Raw genomic sequence first — 9877 nt, 5'->3', positions numbered from 1 at the left:
TTGGAGGTGTGTTATACAGAGAAGTTCAACGGTGGTTATCATGGCAAACGGCCCCATTAGGTCAGTAAAGCTGACCATATGTCATAAACTGTTGTGGGTCGGGCATATGTCATAAGTTGCAGGCTTGCAGGGTAGGCTACGTGGGGTTACTCGGGTAACCTGGGAGTGGCTGCAGCCTGCAGACTGGTCGCTTTGTTGCCACTGTTTGCTTCAGCACAGCATCTCAACTCCTATGAATGACTGTGTCTTGTCGGCCAAACTTAATAATATTACCTACTATAGATTTTTATTACCTACTATAGATTTATTCTACTATAGGTATGCACAATGATAGTGATAGCAATCAGCGACAAACGAGGTAGAGGAGAAGGTGATAGAAATTAAGAAGAAGATTTTAGGGAAAGGGATTATAGAATTTAGGAATAGAAGTTGGGAAAAAGGGAGAGGAAGAGGAGGAGGAAAAGGAGTGGGAGGAGGAGGAGGAGTAGTACTAGCAGGAGGAGTAGTAAGAGGAAGAGGAGTAGGAGTAGTAGTAGTAGTAGGAGGAGCAGGAGGAGGTGGAGTAGGAGGAGGAGAAGGATAAAGAGGAAGAGGAGGAGGTGGAGTAGTTGAGGAGGAGGAGGAGGAGGAAGAGTAGGGTGAGAGGAGGAGGAGTAGGTGGAGGAGCAGGAAGAGAAGGAGGAAGAGGAGGAGGAGGGGGAGAAGGAGGAGGTGGAGAAGGAGGAGGAGGATGAGAAAGATGATGAGGAGAAGTAGTAAGAGGAGGAGGAGGAAGAGGAGGAGGAAGAGGAGGAGGAGGAGAATGATAAAGTGGAGGAGGAGGAAGAAGATGAGGTAAAGAAGAAGGAGGAGGAGAAGAAAAAGTAGATCGAAGAAAGAGGAAATTTAAGATGATGTTACTGGGAAAAAATACCGGAGGAGGAAGAAACTCAGGAACGAAGAAGAGAGGCGGGGGAAATGACGAAACGAAGGTACAAAAAGATGGAAGAAGAAAGGTGAAAATTGTTGAAGGAAAAGGAGGAAGGAGAGAAAATCGAGGAGAAGACAAAGGTAGATGGCAGGGTGAAGAAGAAGAAGCAGGAGAAGGAGAGAAAGAAAAGGAATAAGGAGGAGAAGCGGAAAAAATAGAGGTGGAGGAGACGATAAAGTTGGAAAAATAAGAAGGTGGATAAATAAGATGAATGTGAAGATGAGAATGAAGAGTAGGAGGAGGAGAAGGAGGAGGCCGATTAATTTGGTGGTGACGGTGGATGTTGGTGAAAGCGGAGATAAGAGAGAATTGGAAATAGGAGAATACAGAAATGGGTGATGGGTGAGAAATGAAAGGTGAAGAGGAGGAGTTGAGAGGGCAGGAGAAGAAGCTGCAGAAATCGTGAGAAGCAGTTTATTTCAAGTTTTAAAAGGATGAGAAAAACTTTTCGAAGCGGTAGAAAATGGGAATTGAAAAGGCAGAGAGAAAGAGTGTGGTATGGAGACGGGGAAAAGAAGAGGAAGAGACGAAAAAGGAGAGATCTATATGGGAGTTGGATGAGGCGGAGAAAGAGAAGAATAAAGACGACATTTTACAATAAAAGTTGTAGTTGTAGAATCCGTAAAGATACGAGGAAAGGAAGGCAAAGAGTGAAGTATATGAGACGGGGAAAATAAGAGGAACGAGAATTAGGAGTAGGAGAAGGCTATGTGAGAGTTGGATGAGTAAGAGAAGGAGAAGAATAAGGATGAGAAGACATTGTAGGATAATTTTGTAGTTGTAGAATTCGTAAACAAGGGAGGAAAGGAAGGCAAAGAAGCTGAGAAATACAAGTTGATGAAGGAGAAGCAGGTGAAGAAGAGTTTATGGAGAAGGATTACAGGATGAACGGGAACGGGTACTGGCAAAATGATACCCTCAATGGTAGAGTGTAGGATACATTGGTGTGTGTGTGAGTATGGTACCAAGGGTAGACTTGGCAACATCGCAGACGTGTCGGTTAGTTTCAGGCCGGCTGGTACAGACGTTCACTGGTCTTTTGCGGCACCCCCTCCACCCGCCACCTATCCTATCCACATGCATCGCTGTCGTTCGCCTCCTAATCTCAAAAAATCAGTCGCTCATTGGACAGCTTCGTAGCTAGTCGCTTATCACGGAGAGCGTCCGCGAATGTTTTGTACAATTTGTTTCAAACAATAGATTGTAAACAACGCTGCCGTTTGATGAAAGTTTAGTTGGTAGAATCAAATCAGGACGCGTTTAGTGAGTGAGTTCTGTTGGATTTTAGCTTCGACGTGTTCGTTCATGTGGCTGTTGTGTGTGTTTGCCGTTCTTTGTCCTGGCACCAGCTGATAAGTTCCACAGCCGCTCCTGCTATGTTGATTAACCTGTTTCTACCCTGCTGACAGGTCAGTTCAATTTGTTAAATTGTTCTAAAATTGGTTGATGATTAGTTGTTTAGTCAATGATTTAGTGCTGAGTGCTGACAGATATCTAAGATTGTTTGTTCATTTGTTTTTAATTGACTCCTGAGTTAGAGATATTTTTGGTGACTTTTAACATTTTTAAAACTTTTTGCTGACAAATCAGACTGAAAGATTTCATTTTACATTGATTAACATTTTTCTTGGATTGATTCCTGAGTTATAGATATTTTTGAAGACTTTAACATTTTAAAAACTTTTTTCTGACAAATCAGACATGTCAGGCTGTTAGATTTCATTTCACATTGACATTTTTCTTGGATAGTTCAGTCAAATTGTTTGTTCAATTCGACTTAAGTTACTGTTTGTGCCGGTTGCACAACAGCCGGTTAAATTTTAACCGTGATTAATTCTACGAGAACCAATCAGAGATGCTGTCTTTTCAAAAACGCCTTCTCTGATTGGTTCTCGTGAAATTAATTACGGTTAAAATTTAACCGGCTGTTGTGCAACCGGGCCTCAATGTTGTAGAACCGTTCCATAATGAAATAAAAACACCCATATATCGTCAAATTCTACAGTTTTATTTGGTACAGGACCATGGTTTCGTGACCACACAGGTCATATTTTCAAACTGTACCAAATAAAACTGTAGAATTTAACAATATATGTGTGTTTTTATTGCATTGTTAGTTCAATATTACTTCAGAATTTACTTGTGATGAGCTATACAAATTTTGTATGTGATAGTGTGATATTAATAGTTGGTAAAAGCAAATTCTGCTTCTCAGTGAGTGGCTTATGAGTGAAAAATAGCCTTTACCATAAAAAATCCAGACGTAACGAGAGTCAAACAGATGACCAGAACTGCAACAGCAAGGAGCAAGCAGAGAGAATGGGTTCAATCCGTTTCAATGATATAGGGTAATTAATGAATCAAGGATCTAAAGTACCTATACGAGAGTGAATAGTATAATGGGTAAACTCCGATCAATAATATAATTAGTATTGCAAGGAATCAAGGATCTAAAGTACCTATAAGAGAGTAAATACTGTAGTAAACTCCGATTTATACTGGAATTAAGAGGTTCTTAAAACATAATATGTATTTAGAGTATTTAAAAGCTAATTATTATTTAACGAAAATCCTAAATAAATGCTGCAAATCACCCCGAAGACCTCGGGATAGTAGTTCTCATCGAATTTCCATCTAGCTGTTAACCCTGTTGTCAATGTCTGCAGTAGCAGAGGTCTTCGTGGTGATTTGCAGCATTTATTTAGGATTTTCGTTAAATAATAATTATATATTAATTAGCATTTGAATAAATGCATTCTCTATTTAATTCCATCTATTTAAAAGCTGTTTGATAAACTATTTGAGGGTAGGATTTGCCGATAAGAGATTATTCCCCAAAGTACGGTACCGGTAATTCTGTTCTTAATTTTTCCGGGTATTGCCACATATAAACAGAAAGAAATGAAAATGTCCTTCATTATTGGCTTTATGAGGTATGGATTTATTTTAATTCGAAAGAGGATTCAAAATGCTTCATATCGGTAAGAGTATTTCGTAGAAGTTTGTAAAATCTTGAAATGCCTTCTAGAAACATCTAATCCATGAACGATGAGCTGATTATCTTCTGTCATCCAGACTTCGGTACAAAGAACATGAATCAATTATCAAATACTGTTGAACCACAGTGTTATAAAGTTGAAGATTATCCTAACAAAAAAATGTTATAGAGGAATTCGTAATATTTATATAGAGATAAAAGTCAGGAAAAATGCTAAAATGTCATGTAACAAAATTCTTCACGTACCTTAGAGTATTTTGTTACTTAGAAGTTTTACTGTTATGTATGTTGGCTTTTAGAAAGAAAGGTTCATTTGCATTTATTGAGCTAAAATGTGTAAAATTCAAATTCACCAATTAGAAAGAAAAATATTTGTGATAAATCGCTGAGCAAGATGCAATGTTGACAAAAATAGTGTTCTCAAATAGGATATTGTTATCACAGATTAGATAGAGATCAATACTCATCATATTCTAATTGACAACACTCAGTTTTTATCACCTGTAGTTAAATGGTTCAAATTGCTTCCTTTCTAGATTGGATCTGTCAGGTAACAGTAACAAAAAAAACCAACAAAACTGTTTCAGAAATTGGAACAAACATTACTGAAAAGAAACAGACTCATCTTCCTATAAAACAAATTCTGATTTAGTATTCTCTTAGACTGTAACATTCAGTTTTTGTATAAAAGACTTTCAAGGAGAGTAGATTCGATACAATTAGTTGCAAAATTAGAAATATAGAAAAGAGTCCTGGTAAAATTCACTCTCCATTCTATTCAGTTTTGTACTGTAGGTTCATCGAAATTACAAAGCTTGTTAGAAATTCAACATACAGAAATATCATTATCATAGAAATCTGAATAATACGTGGAAGATAAAAGTGAAAATATGAGACAGTAATCAGTAATAACGAAACATGTACGTGACATGGAAAGCGTCAATCAATTTCACTCTCATATTCTCATGCTATGCTAAGTGTAAACTAGACACACTGACGAACAACGGTAGAATTCGATATTCCTTCGCCTCTTTTTACACAGAATGCAATGTTCTACAGAAATCAGAATAGACCCTATCTACATGTGTGCGAGAATCACACATGAATGAAATAATATTGAATACACATTCTAGCAGTTTGCTTTCTGATCTGTGATCTGCGATGTACATCAGTTGAGAATTGAGAAGCAAACCTGTATTTGTGGATTAGAGGCTGCACTTTTCCTCAAGAATGATTAATTGTGGGTCATCAGGCAACCATCATCAGCCATTGGGTATCAACACCGGTGACCAACTTCTCGAATGTTGCAATGTCTTATAAATTATTTACAGGAATAAAACCAGAAAGACTAACTGTTAGTAGCTCCAAATCGGGCTGCATTTTGATCCAAATAACGGTCCTGATTTCTTAGGAAGTTGTCTTCAGTTTGATTGTAATCAAGGAGAGAACATTTTCGTAGATTTTGTAAAGTCTTCTCGTAAATTCTAAGGATAACTTTGCAATCTTTGCTTTGAAATCTTCTATAAGTTCGATTTCTATTCATGAGGATACCTTTCTAGTTTTGTAGAATCTTTTAGTATTGATTGTGACTAATAAGATCAATTTCGTAGACCTGGAAGGATTCTCTAGATTCTAGGAAACTGTTTGTGAAAAGAATAACTTGTGTTACAGGTTCATGAAAATTTGATCATGAATACTGACGATATTTTTGTGAAATTATCTTCGGGACAAATAATAGGCTACTGATACGTTTTCGTAGATTTGAGGTGCGTTTCGTGTGATTTGTAGACAATTTCATCCATACTGGACGATTTCTCCAGACTCCAGTCATCAATGAAAATTGCCAGTGGATTGTCAAGATTCCTATCACTTGCCTTCAAAATATCTTTCTCAATTGTGATTTGAACCAGATTCTAGATACAGAGATTAAAGCTTAAAAATTTCTGAGAAGGTTGAATGGATGTATTTGTATTGTAACGAGGACTCCTAGCAGTGAAAGTCGGTCAATTATTACCGTTATAGAAATACACAGTCGTATTGCTACGAAATTCTTCATAATAAAGTTGCTTTACGAATGATGTTTACTGTTGAACAATAATTGCAAAAGTAAATCAAAACAAGCCCGAGTTTTGTCATGGTTCTGCTAGTAGTTTGTGACTATCTTATGAGTTACTGTAATTATAATCATTCATCTTCCAAGACTCCTGAGTTGTAATCTTTTCACAGGAAGAACTAGTGAGAAAGAATATTGGAAAACTGAATTATTTCTTTCATAAATAGATGAATGCATTATAAATTAAAAAATGAATAATTATGATGAAAAATAACATATTTTTGTTAGATGATTTTGTTGATGTTTATCTTACTCCATCATTCTCAAACCGAAAACTGTTTCACTGAGGTGAAGAAATTGTGAATATTTACAGACAATCTATTCTCCATTTTCTGCAAATTCTATTTCTTTCTTCACTTATCTCTACTTTCTATAGGCCTACAGATTCCTTCGATCAATGAGCAATGAACCAGTAGAAAAGCTAAATTTGTACTCCAGTGAACTAATTATATAATAGGCTAAGTCATCAGTATCCAATCAAAGTAAAAAATTGGTTAATTCACCAAAAACTCTTTAACTGCAAAATCGTTTTGCAGTTGATGCAACCTTGAAAATTGTCTCTGCATAAATGCAATAATGTATTTCTAATTTAAGGAATGATTCAATCTCATGAATTTATTACTCGATACTCCTTCACATTTTCCTGTCTCTTTATCATCGTTTGCTTTTATTCTTTGTTGTAATTGTATTGCATCCATATACAGTTCTGTCTTACCAGAGACAAGAATAATATAGAATAATAAAACCTTACTTATCCTTCCTTCATCTATGGTCTTACTTAACGATATTATGCGATACTATGGTTGAGCTAGTATACTACTACAGTCATCTCTATTCAAATCTCAACGCTTTTTTTGCGGGCGTCTTCAAGTAACCACTGAACACTAAAACTGATCACTCTATAGTTGAACAAATTTATTGGTCTGAGGAACTATACTATTAATTTAATAGTTTAGCTCATTTTCTCTATAAAATGATCTAACCCAAAACCATCTATAGAACAGTGAGCCTATCGTACACTTAATGCCGGTTGCACAAAAGCCGATAAAATTTTAATCGTGATTAATTTCACGAGAACTAATCAGAGAAGCCGTCTTATCAAAAAGGCCTTCTTTTATTGGTTCTCGTGAAATTAATCACGGTTAAAATTTTATCGGCTTTTGTGCAACCGGGCCTTACTGTATAAAGTTACTCTTTATATAGTAACTGTAACCTATCCCAATTCGTGTTGTTTTTCAATGCATTTCTCTCCATTTGTTTTCAATATCATTTGTCAAAATTACTTGTAGGTATTTGGATATGTTTATGTCCAACATGATAGAGCTCGAGGCTTATGACCTGACCTTCAGTGTTGTCCTCAAATATGTTCAGAATATTGATAATCTTGCGGTTCCATTATGCATTCAAGTGAAGGCCTGTCTCTATGGTAGTATCGTTTGATAAATCTTGATAAATTACACGGCTGGCCACTTGAATAATTAATTTGTCAAGTATCTATCCTCATCGTCATCGTAACGTTGGGCAAGTTGGTAACAGGCTACAAATCATACCCACTTTTCAAAATGAATGTATTTCATACAATTCTCAATAACAACTATCTTCTTCCTTGATTTGTATAAGATTGTAAATTAAATAATAAGGGTACTGGGTTCGATAAAATAATAAGGCAATTAGGAGGTACTGGGTTCGATTCCCGGGCTGACAAATAATTTTTGAATAGTAGAGCTCATCGAATTTCCATCTAGCTGTTTACCCTGTTGTCAATATTTGCAGTAGCAGAAGTCTTCGGGGTGAATTACAGCTTTTAATTTGGATTTTTCGTTTGATAATAATAATAAATAAATTTGGAAAAAGACTACCTACTTATTATGAAACTAAAATACTAGCAAACCCAAAAATATTTCGCTTCGTGAGCTATATACTATTCTTAGGGAAAATACAGTTTTGATAGGATTTGACAAAATTCATAGATTGTTTGCCAAAATGGTGATAATATGAGGTCTCTCTGGTTCATAGATTATCACTCAAAATAATCCAGGTTTCTTAGGAATCATTAGAAGTATGGCAGTCTTAAGGCCCATTGACGGCTCAAATGATATATTCAGGCGAGGTGGAACCTCCGTCAGAACTCCCCACCAATAAAAGCCATACGAATATTATTATTACCAACGCAATAATGGTTATCATTTCAAGTGGCTATATTGCCTGTATACAGACAGCAGTAGTTTTTCTTACAACCTCTTCAACGCGATTTATTATCATAATTTTTGCTACAACCATCAATTTTTTAATCTTGGAAAACTTTATGTTCAACGTCAATAATTCTCATTTTCATTGGCTATGTCTATGCATAGAATAAGAATAGCGAAAAAGTAAGAATATTAGCATAGAGAAACAATACCTAGCATAAGTAGATATCCCATGGTATAGGGTGTTTATGTCGCAACTTTTACAGTTACCTCAAACCGATAGTTCATGTAATTCTTTCCAGTAAAGCTGTGTGACACTGGTAGTCTCTCATATTGTGTCGTTCATACACTCTCACCCCAACAAAACAGTAAAATTAGACAATAATCAACAGTAATCGGCTTGAGATAACAGTAAAAGTTGCGACATAAACGCCCTATACCATGGGATATCAACTCACGCTATTGTTTCTCTATGATATTAGCTATGTTTTCTCTATAGTTTATGCTTGACATTTATGCTGATTTAATGATGGAATACAGTCTTAATAGAGGCATTTTGTAGCCTTAAGAAATAAATTAATGACATGACTGTTCATTATGAAAAAATATGTCTGTCTCAGCATTCCTCAATATGATCACGGAAACCCCTAAATATCATTGTTTACGATCGTTCATTTATTGTTATATTGATTGATCTATGTTTTATTGATTGTTCAGGAATGCTCTGCTAATAAAATTTAGTTGGATAGGTCAAACAAAAGTTGTGAAATAAATTAAGAAGAATCTGGTGTGTCGCACTCACACAACTTTCCTCGCCGCTATGAAAATTGATCACCTGACGGTAGTGTTCACGCGCATCTCAAGTCTTCTATTCAAAGATCTGAGCCAGCTGGTGACAGGACAATAACACTGGAGACACACGAGGTCTGCTATCTCTTCATAGTGAATGATTTAATAGAATCAACAGTTGCCAACAGTTTGCAAATGAATTATCACATTTTCTCAAATTTTGAGCTTATATTCAATTTTAGCTGAAAATGCTACAGAACATTAATTGTAGAGACTTTCATGCTCAATATTTTCCACTTGAAGTTTTTTGTTTAAATTGTATCTGAAACCTGATAATTGGGAATCTAAAATCAAACTTTGCATAGATGGGGTGGAGCTCCTGAAATTTTTACAGATATGAGACTTGTGGCAGTTTATAGAGCTTATCAATGATTATTTAAGGTATAAATTTGATAGAAATGGTTGGAGCCATTTTCGAGATAATTGCGAAAAACCCTGTTTTTGACAACATTTTTGCCATTTGAGCCGCCATCTTGAATTGCATTTGATCGAAATTGTTCGTGTCGGATTCTTTATATCTTAAGGATACTTACAGACCAATACCCAAAAATAACTTTTTTGGACTCAGGGGACCTTGAAACGTATAGAAATTTAGAAATTGGGGTACCTTAATTTTTTCGGAAAGCATTACTTTCTTCACCTATGGTAATAGGGCAAGGAAAGTAAAAATAGCTGAAACAGTTTCATCTGTAATATTTTGAAAAAAGCTTTGCTATAGTGTAGGGGTGATAATAATAGACAATAGTGCTATCTAGCCT

General features: G+C 35.8%; 1 protein-coding gene across 2 annotated transcripts in view; it reads left to right on the top strand.

The window, feature by feature from the left end:
* Nucleotides 1-1999: 1999 nt before the first annotated feature.
* Nucleotides 2000-9877, top strand: part of LOC111054698 (sodium- and chloride-dependent glycine transporter 1) — a 162662-nt gene continuing 154784 nt past the window's right edge. For both annotated transcript variants that reach the window (XR_005571856.1, XM_039433158.1), the window contains exon 1: nt 2000-2379. The gene's annotated coding sequence lies outside the window, so the exon portion shown is untranslated. The remainder of the gene's footprint in view (nt 2380-9877) is intronic.

Source organism: Nilaparvata lugens, chromosome 7 (genome assembly GCF_014356525.2).
Source record: "Nilaparvata lugens isolate BPH chromosome 7, ASM1435652v1, whole genome shotgun sequence".
Classification (NCBI taxonomy): Eukaryota; Metazoa; Arthropoda; class Insecta; order Hemiptera; family Delphacidae; genus Nilaparvata; species Nilaparvata lugens.
This window is presented reverse-complemented; position numbering and strand designations above follow the sequence as displayed.